The sequence below is a fragment of the Pelodiscus sinensis genome, chromosome 2, assembly GCF_052426305.1.
Source record: "Pelodiscus sinensis isolate ZL-2025 chromosome 2, ASM5242630v1, whole genome shotgun sequence".
NCBI lineage: Eukaryota > Metazoa > Chordata > Testudines > Trionychidae > Pelodiscus > Pelodiscus sinensis.
Genome location: NC_143053.1, coordinates 149,981,066 through 149,999,236, shown reverse-complemented (window position 1 = coordinate 149,999,236; position 18,171 = coordinate 149,981,066).

The following is an 18,171-nucleotide window of genomic DNA, read 5'->3' as shown; positions in this document are numbered from 1 at the left end:
TGCACCAGCTCCCACCTACCTCCCCCTGATGCCTCTGATAAATAGGCAGCAGCACAGGGGCAGGCGGCTTCACGGCGGGTGGGGGGATACACACAAGGAGCCAGCTTGAAAGTCACTTCCCATGTGCATAGGCTCCCACCTGCCCCCCTCACCTGCTGCACTGCTGCCTCTGTGGGAGGCAGTGGTGGTGAGGTCAGGCGGCTCCACGGTAGCCATTGGCACTAGCTCCTGCCTTCCCCCCACTAACTGACACAGAGGCAGCAAGGGGGGGGGAGGTTGCATGTAGTTGCATGCCCAGGCTTATCAGTAATCATGTAAATTACTACATGCTAATGCCCCTATTAAAATTCATGCATATTTAACATAACTTCAAATATTTTTTTTATTGTTTTGTTACTATGCTCAAATTTGCATTGCTTATCCAGTGCCTGTTGTGTTGAGCAATATTCAAATATAGAGCAAATGATAACCCCAATCTCCAAGACCTTACAATATAATATCTAATTGAATTTTTACACATACAAGTCAAGTGTTGTTGGATTACGTTTCTGGGCCAACCCTGAGCAGCACCGTTAAGGAATGAATGGTAAAATGTCTGGATGGGAAACACAGAAGGGCTGTTTTTAAATAAGAAACTATTTCAATTACATATTTAAAATTATAAAACATCTATCTCAATTAGTTTTGTTAAAGCATTTTAAAGAATATAAGCTCTTTGGGACAGGGCACTAATAGTTTAGAAAACTCATGTTTTATATAGCATTATATATGCAAGCTTGACAGTGCTATTAATATTAATAAAAACCTTAATTGACCTGAATTTGGGGATTGGGTTAAAATGTGTGTCCATTGGTTGATTTTTGCCTTTTTTTTTAATTTGGGTTATATGGCGTCTGTTATTTCTTTTTTTTCTGGATTTTATTCAATTAAAAGGTAGGCATACCAAGCACTGGTGTTTTATGAATCTTGTGCATAGAGATAATTTCCAATCTGCAACCTCCTTGTCACTGTGTGCCAATCTCTTATAACTCCCGAGATTTGACAGTTATACTTAATTCTGCCAAGTAGTAGAATAGTGTATTGATGCAGGGCAATGTTAACTGGTATCAGCAATTAACACAACAAACCCATTCACTGGTGACAAAATCAGTGTTTGAACTCTTATCTCTAGCGATCTGGTGGGTTGATGCTATTGCACATAAATAATCACTCTTCCCAGTTTCTGATCTGGAAGGATTTTAAAATCCTTCCTCAATGTTATGGTTGAAGTCTATCAGCCAGAATTTGAATCTGTCTAAATCGTGCTATTTTAAAAGCCTTTAGATCTGAGATTTTTATTGTTGATATGGTGGCATTCTGGTTGTGTGGTGTTTAAGTTCAGGCTCTATTCACTGAGTTGCACAAACCTAGTTCACACATTGCTTCTGCTGATACCACAGAGAAAAGTTCATGAATGTGTATGAGGTGCAGAAATAAGCAGTTGTCTAAAATACTGAAGCGTTTCCAGACCCAGCAAAGCTTTGGTATGAGCAGGCTGAAGTCTCAGGGTACATCTACACAGCAGGGCTAAAGCCGAAATAAGCTATGCAACTTCAGCTACGTCAATTGTGTAGCTTAAGTCAAAATAACTTAATTCGGCTTTTGACGCTGTCTACACAGCAGGAACTCAAAGGAAGAACACCCTTCCTTCAACTTTCCTTACTCCTTGTGAAATGAGGGTTTCCATGAGTCGGAGTAAGAAGTCCTCCAGCTCACCATTGTTTTGAAATAAAGGTTTGTAGTGTAGACATGCACTATGTTATTTCGGAATAACACCAGTTATTCCGAAATAATACTGCTGTGTAGATGTACCCTCATTAAAGTCTACTGGTGTTGCACTCATGCTGGCAATGCACTGAATCCCATTGGCTATCAAATGTGCATAATTTTCGTGAAGATATGTTCTGTTGCTGATTAATTCTGATCAAATTCATATAAATGAGGTAACCTCCCTGTAATCCACATGCAAGACCAACTTTGTCCACAAGTTCCCCTCTACCATATGTTCAGGTTCTGTGAAAGGCTCAGAGACCTTCAAGTGACCTTGGTGCCTAAGGGTATCTTAAGTTAGGGCACATTATCCACCATGACTTTTTAGGGAGAGGCTGGTTGATCCTGCCTCTCAACTTCTTCTAGGCAATGGGTGACTTGCTCAAGCTCTCATTATGTAGGAACAGGTCCTAGAAGACTCCCAAATGTTTATACTGAAATAAAAGAGCTTTGGCCTGGCTATGGCTCCCTGAGTTCAGAGCACTCTGGTTGACAGGATTCAGGGTCCAGGGCTAAAAACTGCAATAGAAACTTTTGGGTGTCACCTGGAATCCAGGCTGAGAGACACCCTCCCCCCCCCCCCCCCAAGACAGTAGGGCAGGAGCACGAGAACATGGAGTCATGACCTTGTCACTTTTTACCTGCCTTAAAGGTGAGTGGCAGGAGGAGGGGATGGAGAGGAGCAAGGGTGAGGCCTTGGGAGAAAGGTGGAGCAAGGCAAGGCCACGGTTTGGGTATTAGTGACTTCCCCATTTCTAGGAAGATTCTGTGCACTTACAGCAGGGACTCCAAATCCATGCCCTAGGGTAGCCAACACTCCAGGATTTTCCTGGAATCTGCAAGAATTAAAATTTAATTTTTTATTATAGAGTGTTGCATGATGAAATATGCAAGGATACGTCCAACCATAACTAGCAACCCTGCCAGGCTCCCTCCTGAGCCTGCACGTGGTTTCTGCTGCTTTTAGCCCTGCAGCTGGAGCTCCACAAGCCTGAGTCAAGAGACCTGAGCTCTTAGACTTAGGGTATGTCTAAACTACATCCCTTTTTCGATAAAGGGATGTAAATTAGACATATCAAGATTGTAAATGAAGGTGGGATTTGAATTTCCCATGTTTCATTTACATAATGGCTGCCGTGGCGCGCTTCCCGCCCCCTCCCCCCCCAAAAGCTGCTTTTCAGAAAAAAAACCTGCAGTCAAGGCGAGGATCTTTTGACAGAAATGCCCCATTTCAAAATATCCTGTAAACCTCATTTTTTTAGTGCTGCAGGTTTTTTGCTGCCCTATAGATGAACCTGTACAGTCCAACAGCTGCCAGTGCTACTGACCCTTTAACTCTGACTCCAAGATAACCAAGGGTGTCTTATGCTGACAGGAAAGCCCCATGACACAGATACTTTACCAGGCATGTTCATCAAAGAAGATGTTCCCCCAAAACCAAAATACTACACACAACATGGTCCCTGAAGCAAAACCAGGAAAAATAAATGACTGCAAGGAGAAAGATTTGAACTAAAACCTGATAAGTAGTTCTGGAGCTAATTTTTTTCCCTGTGCAAATAACATCGAACCTGATGATTCTCTGTGCACCCTGCTAGCTGTTTCAACACAGCATTAGATTCTAACTGATAGCAGTATGGCATTGCTAGGCCCTGTTGCTAGGCAGCATCATGGGCTACATATGGGTGGTCAGCCACCCCTGTGTGACAGGAAAGAATTAAATTAATGTTGTGTACTTTACAAGTATTTTTTTTAGCTTCCATTCTGTATTGAAATAACTATGTAGCAGATTGGGAATACATGAAAAACACTGAGGCTACATCTAGACTGCAAGCTTCTTTCAGAAGAAGCTTTTCCAGACGAGATCTTCCGGAAAAGCTTATTTCGAAAGAGAACATCCACACAGCAAAAGCACAATGAAAAAGCTATGTGCTTTTTTAAAAGATAGCATCTACATTGATCGGACGCTATCTCGCATTTAAGTTGTGATTACTCTGGATGGAGTGGCCACCAGGGCACCTGTGTTATTTCCTGGAGGCCTCTTCTTTCGAAAGAACTCCATCTTCTGCGTCCACACACACCATTTTCCAAAAAAGCTTTCTTGGAAAAAGGCTTCTTCCTCGTAGAATGAGGTTTACCGCCATCAGAAAAACCTCTCTGTTTTTTCGACTTTCTGTCGAAAGAACTCAATGGCAATGTGGATGCAAGTTTGTTTGTTTTTTCCAGAAAAACAGCTGTTGTTGTTCCTGGAAAAACGCTGCAATGTAGATGGACCCATAGCAAGGTCTAAGTGACTTCTTTGCTTTGCGCTTGATCCTGCACCCATTGCAGTCAATGGTGTAACTCCCAGTGAGTTCAGCAGAGGAGGATGAGGTGCTATGCTGGTGAGCGCTGCTGGCTATGCCTCTCAAAACATGAGATTTATCACGCAGGCTGTTCAGTTTCTAGACATATTCTTTACTGAAACCCTCACTACTGACAAAAAAAATCTGAAAATAGTACCTAGAAACTTAAGATGTTGAGTAGTATTATTATAAGATGCATACCATAGCACAAAGGGGCCTAATTATGGGCCAGGACTCCATTCTGCAAATACACAATGGAAACAGAACCTAACTTCAAGGATCTTACAATAAGAAACTGAGAGAGACAGATGGAAGGAGGACTATAAGGAACAATGAGATAATATTGGTATTAGGCACGGATTACATAAATTGAAAAAAATAACTCCATCTTCAAGTAATTGTAAGGAATAAGATCAAATTGTTTCTTTTAAAACCCTTAATTTTTAATTCTGCCCAAATTCAGTGTCTGGAGCAATACTGAGATGAGGTCATGTTCATGAATACGTCTTGCCATAACTCAGACCCTTATCTAACCTTTGTTTCTAGTTAAAACTGAGGGCTACATCTAGACTAATGCGAATTTAAATCCCCCGTGCTTCATTAGCATAAAAATGGCTGCCACTTTTTTTTGGCACGGAGCGTTGTCGGAGAAAAGCACCAGTCTAGACACTGATCTTTCGAAAAATAAAGCCTTTTCCGAAAGATCCCTCATGAATCCTTCATTAGCAATTGCAATACGTCTAATTTACATCCCTTTTCCGAAAAAGGGATGTAGTCTAGACGTAGCCAAGGTGTTTCCATACATGTCTGTGTGTGTGCATGAGTGTGTGTGTTTGGGACGGTGGGGCGGGAGGGGTTGTCATTTTTGATGTCTTTTAACACTTGTGTTTGCTTTTGGGGTGTACAAAAATGTTGTATCAAACACCAACAGCGTCTTACATTCAGTGGGACAATTTCTGACTTCAGATGTATGACCTTGACTCCCTTTCAAGAATCTGGGACTTGCAACAGCAAATATAAAATTTGACCCATTATTTGAAAATTAGAAGCTCCATTTTGAGTCAAACCTTTAATGCATTTCTGGAGAGCTCCTCAGGGTTATAATGACAATATAGTATATATAATACTATAATGACCCCACAAATAAAATTGTTGGGCCAAATCCTCAATGGTCCATATTACCTGCAATTCCCATGGACACCAGTGGCAGTTGCAGTGTTACAACTGTTGTCTTAGTGCTTATACCACTAATACAATTGTAAAACTGAATGGAATCAAGATTTTCAGACTAACTGTGATTCTACAGTTTGAGATAAGCTATGGTTGACTACTCAAAGGCCTGTGCAATACTTCAGAAAATATGAATTGCTGAATAGTTTGTTATACCAAAAAAAGTATTTGAGTGCTTTGGGGGTATAATGTAGACTAGGAGAAATATTAAAGAAGTTCTGAGCTTCAAAGCACCTTATTTCACAAGTGGGATGAAGGTCCTATTGATTGTGAGGCAAAATGGGTAAAAAGAAGCACAGTGCTCTCGGGGGGCATGTCTACACAGCAACGTTATTTCGAAATAACTTACGTTATCTCAAAATAACAAAATGAGCATCTACACAGCAAGACCATTATTTTGAAATAACAGGCTTCTTATTCCAAGTTCTGTATCTCTCATTTCACGAGGAATAACACCTCTTTCAAAAAAGTTATTTCAAAATAGGGGGTGTGTGGAAAATTGATGATTCTAATCCAGCACAAGTTTACTGCAAAGAGTGCAAAGCACAGTCTCTCAGTACAACACCCGTGTCAAGCTACCCCATATAAAAAATGTACAAGTGTATAGTTGTCCAACATATTTAGTGATGAGGAGTCCTGTGGCACCTTATAAACTAACAGATTTATTGGAGCATAAGCTTTCATGGGCAAAGACCCACTTTGTCAAATGCATGTCAGATGACGAAGTGGGTCTTTGCCCACGAAAGCTTATGCTCCAATAAATCTGTTCGTCTATGAGGTGCCACAGGATTCCTCGTCGCTTTTTCAGATTCAGACTAACATGGCTATCCCTCTGATACTTGATAACATATTTAGGTGTGTCAAGGTCTGTGAAAGGGTCAGAGTCCTCCACCTTTTAAAAATATCTATACAATTTCAGTCATCCACAGCTCAGGAAAATGCAAGATGGAAAAATGTGCAGCCCAGAAGATGCTATGGAAATCAGTTCCTCAGAGGCCAGGAGAATTAGCAGTTCTCTAATGGGTTTGTAGTTATGGGATATCCTTCCTGTTCGTACTTTGGATGCATAATAAAACTACTGAAACCTCATCAGTGGCTGGTTATGAACAATATTTTTGTTAATAGTGTTATTATCCATGTGTGTGAAAAAGTTTTCAGCAAGTGATCATTTCAATTGTCTTATTAAGAAAATCCCCATTAACTGCAACTCATTTTCTGCAGATATGGAAACATCTAGCATTCCGTTGTGAGGTTAACATCAGAATAGATAGACAGACAAAGAAGTCACAGAAACAGTTATTCTGTACTGTGAGACTTTCAACAGTAAAGCCTGTTTTGGAGCAAATTCTGGGCATGTATGATAAAAGGCAGATTGCCAAAGATGCCATTCACATGGTGCTCTGAGACAATGGGCCTGACAAAATAAAAGCTTTTAGTGACTGAATTACGGATGCTTTATTAGAACAACCATCTGCCCATCCATATTCAGGCAGAGGCTGGTCAACATATTTCAAGTAATAGTCAACTGAAATAGGTGAATCTTCATGTTATCTGTAATTTGTGTCTGCCCGGATCCAAAATAAACATAGGAACTGAAATTTGTTTTGACAAATATCCATTTTTTAGGCCAGTTGCAGATCATCTTCTCTGAGACGACTGTAAATGAAAGTTTACTTATACTCTGCTGCCAGTGTCTCCAAGGTGCACAGTACACAAATGGAGTTAACCGACTGTTGATTGCAGATGTCGTAGCCAAGTGGAATGTGACCTACGACATAGTTGGACATCTGCTGGAAAATGAATGGGATCTCTTCCTTTTAATATTCCAGCAGAGTCTCTCAGAGACTGTCATTCTAGTGCTGAAAGTAATAAGAATTAACCTGAAAAATAACCTTTAACCAAGCCTGTTTGTCTACATGTACACTTTGTTCATGGCAAGCTGATTTAGAGTGCTATGTGCTAAACATCCATGTGGCCCCTGCTGCTTCCACCTAAAATTCCATAGTGCACTTTGATCTACCCCATTTCCCATTTCAATGTTAGAGCTCAGAACAAATATTCTCTAGAGCAGGGGTGGCCAACCCTTTCCAGACGAAGAGCCAAAATAGCAGTGGAGACAGTGCAAAGAGCCAGGGCAAAGTTGTTGAGGAAAAAAAAAAAAAAGGCCAGGCACAGAACATTAGAAGATGAGAGCCAAAGTGGATGTGAATAGAGTGCAAAAAGCCACGTATGTGTTTTTATCTATCTTTACTGGATATATATATACATATTTAGTACACAAAATATAGCCATAGAAATTACAGTTACAGTTTCTGACTCAGTGGGACTTTTTTCAACAATCTTCTTCAAATAGGGCTTGTATTTGGTTGAGGCCACTCGAATTAATTCCCTCACGTGTGTGTCAGTTAGAATAGCTCAATGCTCTGATTTCACTTGTTTTAATGTATAAAAAACTGACTCACAGAGAAAGGTACATTGATCCAAACATTGACAGTAGTCTGAGCACAGCACGTTTAACATTTGGGTATTTTTCTATTGGTACAGTTCTCCAAAACTCAAGTGTGCTTTCCTTTAGAAAAGACTTAAATCTATCGTCTTCTGACTATGCAATCATCTCAATCTGAGAAGCTGCTTCATCTGTGACTAACAGGGCTTTCAAACAGTCAGCCTCCACAGTGAAAGGGTTGCCCAGAAATATAATCTGTGGCCTTTTCAATTGTAGGTCATGGAATCTTTCCACGAAACTATCCTGAAGTTTTTCAACCAATGTTGCATACCATGCTGTGCTTTTTTTCAAGGCTTCAGCTGCTTGTTGACCTACATTTAACAATGAAGGGAAAACGTATCAGTTCCCCCCTTTGAAGTTGTGCCTTGAGCAGCTTGGCTGTATCTACACTGGCGCGATCTTGTGCCAAAGCGGCCGCTCTGGCGCAAAAACTTGCTGCCTGTCTACACTGGCCGTGTGTTCTTGCGCAAGTCAACTGACGTTCTACTGTATAAAATCAGGGCTTCTTGTGCAAGAACTATGATGCTCCCGCTCAGGAATAAGCCCTCTTGCGCAACTGTCCTGAGCTGTCTACACTGGCTGTCTTTTGCAAATACATTTGCGCAAGAGGTCTTTTTCCCGAATGGGAGCATCATAGTATTTGCGGAAGAACACTGACAATCTTACATCAGATCGTCAGTGTTCTTGCACAAATTCAAGCGGCCAGTATAGACAGCTGGCAAGTTTTTCTGTAAAAGCGGCTGCTTTTGCGGAAAAACTTGCCAGTCTAGACGCAGCCCCTTATGTTTCTCTTCCGTGAACAGTTTCACAACGTCCAAAAGTTCAAAAAAAAACAAAGCAGCATTTTGCCTTTTGAAAGCCACCTTATAGTATAGTGCAGTGGCAGGTCTCCTGGAAGATGTTGGCCAAGCTCAGCAATGCTATTTTTTAATTGTCTGTGGTTAAGAGCATGTGTGCGAATATAATTGACAATTTCTAGCACAGGTTTCATTACATAGTCTAAATTTAGGCTTTTAGACACCTGTTGTTCCCAGTGGAGGATGCAGTGAAATGTCCAGAATTCAGGAAACCTGTTGTCAGCTCTACATAGCCCATGTCCATTCACAGATCTGATCATAGATGGTGCCCCATTCATTGCTATTGCTACAAGTTTCTGTAAAGGCAGATCTGCTTTTGCAAACACTTCCATCAGTGTGTCTTTCACATCTATGCCACGGGTTCTGTCTTTTAATGGTATGATATCCAGGAGTTGTTCCTTGATTACACAATCCTCCGACACAGTCAGTACAAATATTGCCAATTGAGGTTTGTTCTGTACATCACAAGACTCGACCAGTGCGATACTGAGGTACTTCGCATTTCTGCAGATCTGAATACAAAAGTGATTCAATTGCCTCATTTATGTCAGATATTCGGTGTTCCGTTGTGTGGCGTGAGAGTTGAAGGTCTGAAACCATTCTTTTCAGATTCTCATTTTCTGGAAACAAGATGGAAACAACATCTAAGAGGCATTTTTTAACAAACTCGCCTTCGTTGTAAGGTTTTTTAGCGCGAGCAATGTTCTAAGCAACTTGACATGAGGCAAGTATAACTGTCTGAGAGTGCTTGGAAAATGTATGGAACATTCCACTCTGTTTTTCTATTTGACTTTTCAAAGTTTTTAGTTTGTGTGTGCGTAGTTCAGTACCTTTTGGAAATTCCTGGTCGATGTTAACATGGTGTGTTGTGAAATGGTGCTGGAGATTTAAACACTTGAAATCTGCTAACAAAGTCTGGCATATCAGACAGAGTGGTTTGCCATTGCGTTCAATGAAAAAATAAGAACTTTCCCAATCTGTTAAGAATGTTCAGTGTTCATCTTCATATTTGCGCTTATTTTTACATTTTCCTTCCATATTGAAAGAAGACTACCATATGTTGCAAATTAAAAAGAGAATGTCGGACACTGCTACACATCTCACCCACAAAATGTGTTCCCCTCTCTGTATGCTTCCTCTCCATCCTTTGCTGTGCGTACTCACTCTCACTGGGTTGAAACAGGAGGTGTGGGCTTTTGGGTGGGAATGAAGGATTTGGGTGTGGGAAGGGGTGAGAGGTGCAATCTCTGGGAGGGAATTTGGGTGCAGGAAGAAGAAGAGAAGGGGCTGCTGGCTCAGGAAGAGGGCTCCAGGCTGGAGAGTATTGGTCAGGTGGAGAGTTGGGGTGCTGAGTAAGCCGCAGGCTTGTGGATGTGAGAGTGCAGGGATTTGTGAGAGGCTCAGGGCAGGGAGGTTGGGAGTATGATGGGCTCATGACACAGATTTGTGGTGTGTGGATGGTGTAGGAGTGTTGTGGCACAAGACTGGGGATGTGAGAGGCTCAGTGTATGATAGGCTCAGATTTGGGTTCGGGGGGCGGGCAGGAGTGTTATGATGCTGCAGCTAAATGGGGGCTTGGCCCCAACTGAAACACCTCACTCCCCTGGCACTCCAGCCCCAGGTCAGATTAACTCTTCTGCAGTTCCAGGGTTAGTGGAATTTGTGGTCCCACAGGTTGGTGACCACAACTCTAACCCAGTCCTCCTCCCCCCAAGCCAGGCACTCCACCAGCTCTTACGCAAGCCCCCCCCCCCTTTTTCCCCCCAAGCCAGGCACCAAAACACAAGCCACTGAGCCAGGCACCAAAACACAAGTCCCCCCCCCCCCTTCCACCGAGCCAGGCACCAAAACACAAGCCACCAAATCAGGCACCAAAACCTAAGCCCCTCCCCTTCCTCTGAGCCAGGCACTCCACCGGCTCTCACGCACGCTCTGTCCCCTTCCCTCTGAGCCAGGCATCAAAACACAAGCCCCCCCCCCCCCACCTTCCTCTGAGCCAGGCATCAAAACACAAGCCCCCCTCCCTTCCCCCAAGCCAGTCACCAAAACACAAGCCCCCCCACCTTCCCCCGAGCCAGGCACCAAAACCTGAGCCACCGAGCCAGGCACCAGAACCCAAGCCTCCCCCCCCCCCTTTCCCCGAGCCAGGCACCAAAACACAAGCCCCCCCCTTTGCCCCAATACAGGCACCAAAATTCTTCAAGGTAGTCCATGAAGCGGTTGGCATTAGGGAACCAGCTTAGTACCCATGACTGTTCCCATGGTTTGGACACACCATTTTTTGTTCTTGAATGTAAATTGTTTTGGGTGAAGATGAAATGGATAAGTCTGGCAATTTGTTCGAGGTGGATATCTGAGTGTTGTTCATTATCTTGCAAATATCTGAGGCTGGCAGTGATGTCTTCATGGTGAGGCATGTTGATGCATAAGGAGATGACACCTGTGATGCCAAGAACTGGCCTGTCAATGTGGGTGGAGGAAAAAGGAGGCAACTGCCCCAGGACCCACTGATTCAAAGGGGTCTGGGGCTCCTGGCCACTACTGTTGCAATAGTGGCGACAGCCCAAGCCCTAGGCCCCTTAATTCACTTCTGGTTGTCACTGAGGGTCAGCTGTCCCAGCCCCACCCCTTCAATCCAGGGCCCCACCCATTCCAAGAACACAGAGCAGGGTCCTTCCTTCCTTACCCAGGGGGTCCAGTGAGTCTGTTGGCTCACCTAGGTAAGGATGATGTTCTGAGGAAGGTTGTCAATACTGCTGAGTTTCTGGAGAAAGTAGGTTGTGCTCTTTGTGTGTTGAGTGGTTTGAGGATAGTGTCTGAGAATTTTTACTTTCCTTCATTAAGGGTACGTCTACACTGCACAGCGATTTCGAAATAAGCTATTCTAGAATAGTTATTCCAAAATAGCTTATTTTGAAATAGCACGTCTACACTGCAGGGAAGCCTCAAAATTAGTTCAAGGCAGGCTTCTCCAATGTAGACGTGCTATCTCAATCTAGAGCCCCAGGAGGCACTGGGGTGGAACAATTTAGAATGACCCTGATGAGGCGCTATTTTGAAATAGCAGCAGTGGAGCGTCTACACATTCCTTATTTTGAAATAGCTATTTTGGAATAGGTGTTATTTCTCATAGAATGAAGTTTACAGAAGTCAGAATAAGCCAGCTGTTATTTTGAATTTATTTTGAAATAACAGAATTGATGTGTAAGTGCTCACATTGTTATTGCAAAATAACACTAGTTATCTCGAAATAACGGTGCAGTGTAGATGCACCCTAAGAGTGCTGGGGCCAGATACGCTGGGTCTGCCTGGACTCCCTAGTTTCTATATTTTGAGAAGCATGTAAAAAGACTCTGGAGTGGCTTCATGGGGGATGAGTTTGTAAATTTTCTCTTGGGCTATGTCTACACTGCAGGGGTTTTGTGCAAATAGTCTTTTGTGGAAGAGTTCTTGAGCAAAAACTTCTTGCGCAAAAGCACATCCACACCTCATGGACACTCTTGCACCTGTGCTTTTCGGAAAGGCTCTATTTGCGCAAGAAACCCCTGCAGAGCGTCCACACATGCCTTTTTGCACAACAGCTGTAGTTCAAAGAGGAGTTATGCTTTGTAAAAGAGGCTTACCTACACCTGAAAAAGCCTTCTGTTCTGCTGTTTTACTGCCGCATTTGAGGTGTGGACGATCCACAGGTTTTTGCGCAAAATGCGCAAAAACCTTGCCGTGTAGATGTAGCCTTGGAGTTCTTTGGGGAGAAGAATTTGCTGCTATTCTTAAATTCCTGGGTAAATTGAGGTGTGGTATCTTCTTTGTAGTAGCTGGAGTCAGAGAGTCATTGGTTAACCTGGTTAACTTAGTCATCACAATTGAGAACTACTACTCTGATGAACTACTACTACCCTAACACCCCCTCCCCCCAATATACTTTCAGGATCTATGCATCCTACACAGGGATCTCACACCATGTGGTGTACCTCATCCAGTGCACTAAATACCCCAATAACAACTATGTGGGTGAAACCAGGCAACCACTATACTGGCAAATGAACCCACACCGAAAGCTGATAATAAAAGGCAAAAATACCATATTGCCTGTGGGTGAATACCATATTGCCCTTCACAAAAAAATCACCCTATACCTGATCTCTTGGGTCTTATCCTCAAAGGAAACCTGTATAATGCTTTCAAATATGAATGTTGGAGTTTACATTTATAATTTTACTAGATACTAAGAATCATGAACTGACCAGAGACATTTCATTTATGGCTTATTACAACTTTAAACCAATAAACCATCCCAGCTTTCCTCCCATCTCCCTCCCCCCTCCATAACTGGAGGGGACTTAACTGGTCATTGCACTTTGAAAAGTGCCTTGAAATAAATGTGTACTTATACTAAACAATCAGTTCTGCCTTGTATTTTGCTGTGACACTGACTACTTTTCCCAGGCCTGGAGAGCTCTGTGTGACTCGAAAGCTTGTCTCTGTTACTGACAGGCATTGGTCCAATAAAATTGACCTCATCTACAGTGTTTCTTTCATTGGCTTTATTGTAAGCTGGGAAATTCATGGAATGAAAATTGAGTTTTCATGTGCAAAGGCTTGTTTTTCACTTTGTATGTAACACCATCAGACATCAAACTTGATATTGCCAGTGTAGTGCCTAATTAATATGCCTATACCAAACGTTTCCAACACCTGGTGTGACAGAAGAGCTTTCATGCAAAGAGTCTGACTTCTTACTTTCCACTTCACGCCCTCAGAGTTCACACTTGATGCTGTTAGGTAAAACTGTTATTGCAAAGTCTCAGTGCAACGTCAGTGGGATACATTAAAAGACAACAGTTTACCATTTCAAACAGACTTTTATTGTCAAATACAAATCAACTTAAATTTTGCCTTAAAATGAGCTATGATGGAAAGAATAATACTTGAAAACAATAATGATGCCTGAATCCGCTCAGTTTTCCCCAGGCCTGCCAGTCTTTTGGCACTTGCTGAACATAAATACAGAGGAAAAATAGAAACATCCAGCCAATAATGTTCCCTGTTGTGCTACAGCTCTACCAACGCTCTTGTTTTTCTTACATATTTCAGAAATAAAGATACCTTTCCAGACAAAATTCTTTATTGAACTGGAATTAAGCTTTTACAAATGTCCTCCTTCCATCTGTCTCTGTTTCTTATTGTAAGATCCTTGAAGTAAGATTCTATTTTTCATTGAGTCCTGGCCCATATTTGGGCTCTTTGTGCTATGGTATGCATGTTATAATAATACTATACAACATCATAATGGTACAATTTTCTAGGTACAATTTTCAGATTTTTTTTGTCAGCAGTGAGGGTTTCAGCAAAGAACATGTCTAGAAACTGAACAGCCTGAGTGTTTTTCCTCATTTTTTTTAAGGAAGAACGGTTCTTGCACAAGAGAAGTTTTTTGCACAAAAAGGAGCTGTGTAGATGGCTCCTTTTTGTGCAAAAGCCTTTTGTGCAAAAACAGCCCCATATTAATTATGCAAATGAAGTGCAGCAATATGCTAATCTGTGCTTCATTTGCATAGGCTTTTGCGCAAGAGGGATGCAATGTAGACATAGCCTAAGAGGGGAAAGACATCAAACTCAAGCAACTGTTCAGGCTTCATGATTTAGACAGTTTCATGTGCAAAGGCTTATTTTTCACTTTGCATGTAACACCATCAGACATCTTTATTTCTCTGGCACATGACACCGCGCACACCTGTGCATTACGTCCTTCAAAGCTGCTATTGTTACTCTCAAAGCACACCAGTCAATACGTTGTTTCCTCCAGTATAAAAGTAGTCAGTAAGAGTAGAAAAATTGAGCCCACTCAACAACCTGTTATCAACTATTCCCTTTAATATCACTATCATACATTTAATATATCTATTAACATTGGTGGAATTAAAATTGGACATAAAATCTCTTCCCTCTAACTACAAGGCATAGCAAAGAGTTTGAAAAATAACTAGTGAATTAAGGTAAGGCTAACAGGGGCTCAAGCTATAGGGTTGCCAGGTGTCTGGTTTTCATCCAGAAACACGTGATAAAAAAGGGATCTTGGCAGTGCTGACCAAGCCATTAAAAGTCCAGCTGGCAGTGCAGCAGGATTCTGGCAGGCTCCCTGTGGCTCCCAGAAGCAGCCAACCTGTCTCTGCAACCCCTACATGCCAGGGTAGCCAGGGAGTCTATGCATTGTGCCCCTGCCCTGAGTGCCAGGTCCACAACTCTCATTGGCTGGGATCTACAGCCATTGGGAGCTGTGGGGCTGGTTTTTGCAGACGAGGGCAGCACATAAAGCCATCAGGTCACCCATATGCCTGGAAGCCAGAGGGAGATATCAGCTGCTGTTAGGAGCCACCTGAGGTAAGTGCCATCTGGAGCCTGCACCCCAAAACTCCTCCTGCACCTCAGTTCCCTGCCTCTGCCTTGACCTCCCTCCCATACTTAGAACCCCTTAGCCCCAGTTTGGAGTGCCCTTCTGCACCCCAAACCCCAAAATAGATCCTATATCCGCAGCCAGAGCCTTCACCCCCCCTTCAGCACTCCAACTCCCTGTCCCAGCCCAGAGGCCCCCCCTGCATCCTGAGTCTCTCATCCCTAGCCACACATCAGAGCCCACATCCCTCGGTGGAGCCCTCATGTCCTCTTGCACCCCAATCTCCTGCCCGAGACAGTTGAAAATAGTGAGCGAACAAGGTTGGAGGAGAATGAGCAATGGTGGGAAATGAAGTGACCAGTGGGCAGAACCTCAGAGAAGGGGAAGAGTGGGGGTGGGGCCTTGGGGAAGGGGCAGGGCAAGGGTGTGGGATCTCTGCAATCAGTTGGCAATTCTATCCATCTAGGGCAGTGGTCCCCAACCTTTTGGGGCTGCCGGGCATCCGGGGGCAGGGCCACTCACACACCACACGCCCGGGTGTGGGACTGCACATGTGCCGTGCAGCCGGGGGCGAAGCCGCGCATGCACCTTGCGCCCGGGGCCGGCACTGGCATGTGCCACGACCTGGGGGCAGGCGCCGCCCAGGCGCCCGGGGCCGGCAGTGCACTTGTGCCATGCGCCCGCGGGCGGGGTTGGCTCAGATTGTTGGCGGGTACACATAAATGTCCTGGCGGGCGCCATGGCACCCACGGGCACCGCGTTGGGGACCACTGATCTAGGGAGTCCTAACCGAGAGCAATTCTTTTTGATGAATTTAGGTGTCAATAGAATATTCACATGTAGTAGAAGCAAGCAAATGATATATTGTCAATAATTTACTTGATTAATTTATCTTCCATTTTTGCTTGCAGAGTGCCTGCAAGCAGATCATGTTTTTCTCAAATGTATTCATTATTCAATTTTACTCAACAAATATTTTTGCTTTTTTAAAAAACTTTATGACGTGTTATGAGTATTCTCCATTTGATATGTGATAGTCAAGTGGCTCTGGTTAGTTTTGATTGTTACACAATTATGTTGCTTCCACCTCTAGAGGAAATATTTTAAACATAAGGGCTATGTCTACACTCGCGGCTTCTTGCATCAGAAGTATGCAAATGATGCTAAGCATGGAATATCGCAGAGCCTCATTTGCATATCTAATGAGCTGCCATTTTTGCGGAAGAGGCTCTTGTGCCAGAAGGAGCTGTTTACACTGCCCTTTCTTGCGCAAGAAAAACCCTCTTGCGCAATGCCGTTATTCCTGAAAATAATCAGAATAATGGCATTGCGCAAGAAGGTTTTTCTTGCGCAAGAAGGGGCAGTGTAGACATCTCCTTCTGGCGCAAGAGCCTCTTCCACAAAAATGGCGGCTCATTAGGTATGCAAATGAGGCTCGGCAATATTCCACACTTAGCCTCATTTGCATACTTCTGGTGCAAGATCACACCAGTGTAGACATAGCCTAGATGTGACTGCAGATACCGCTGGGGTTTGGAATCTTGAAGAAAGAGGTAGCAGTAGGCAAAATTAGGGATTTTTTGAAAAACTGACAGGTTGCATTACAGAGATGTCAGAAAAACAACCGTTTTTCCGACAAAACTTGAGGAACGTCCACACTGCAATTGTGTTCTTCCACAAGAAAATCGAAAGAACAGAGGGGTTTTCCGGCATTGGTAATCCTCATTATACGAGGAAGAAGCCTTTTTGCGAAAGAGCTCTTTCATAAAAAGAAGTGTGTGGACAAGGAAGAGGGCGTTCTTTTCGAAGAAGAGAAAAGAGGAAAAAGCCCAGGAGGCCATTCCATCCATAGCAATCACAGCTTACATGCAAGAGAGATTTCATTCAGTCTGGATGCTCTCCTCTTTCGAAAAAGCAGATTGCTTTTTCAATGCATTTTTGCAGTGCGGGCACTCTCTTTCAGAAGAAGCTTTTTTGGAAGATCTCTTACAAAAAAAGTTTTTCTGAAAGAAGCCTGCAGTCTAGATGTAGCCTCACATGCAGAGCTCGACAAACTATAGAAATCGCCATGGGCGAGTAGATTTCAGCCGCGCACCCCGTTTACCGACGGCGTGCACATGCGCAATGCGGCTCTTGCACATGCACAGTACTGGGCTGGCGAGTGGCTTTTGCCACCATTTGTCAAGCCCTGCTCATGTGCATGGTCCTAATTCAGTGGATATGGTTAGCTCTTTGCCTTATTTCACCATTTCTTTCCTACGGCTTTGTGAAGGGTTTTTAGGAGCCCTGTTCTGCTGCTGTAAAGCAGTGTTCTTTCCTCTGTAAGTATCTGTGAGTGCTCAGCTTATGAACTTACAAGTCCATTTCCATGAGCATTCAGATGAGAATAGTCTATATTGAATATCTGTGGAAAATGAACACAAAATCAGGGCAAGCCTGGCTGAAGTAAATTCATCTTCACATGTTTTTCCAGTACCTGTGGAAAATTGAGTGTGATAATCACCCAGCTCGAATCAACACATTAGAAATGCAGACAGAAAACATTAACCTTTCTCAGCCCATATCTGCTTACCACAAATTCCTCCAGTATGTATAATTTTCTCCCACATAGAGGCTTAAATGGAAACTATGAAGGAGAGATCTCTCTCTGAGTAACAACAAAGGAGCCAGTCAATGCACATGGACTTACCACCGATATGCAGATACACTAACTATTTAAACCTTTTTTATAATTTTGAAGAGCCCCTGTGACAGCCACAATCAAGGGTAGCATGTGTTTCTGCATTGTGATCTCTGCTTTCAGTTCTAGACTTGTCTCCCATTCTAGAATGTCCATTTTCTCCTGTTCCATGACTGTACGTTAAAATTTGGCTCCTAAGAGGCATCAATACAGCTACCTCTGATACACATTTACAAAGCTCTCCAGAGTCTTTCCTCAGATTGTTCTGTTTCAAAGACTGAGCCAAAGGATCCTGCATTCCTCTTGATTTTAGTGAGGCAAGATCAGGCTCAAAGTGGGCAGGGTCCTTC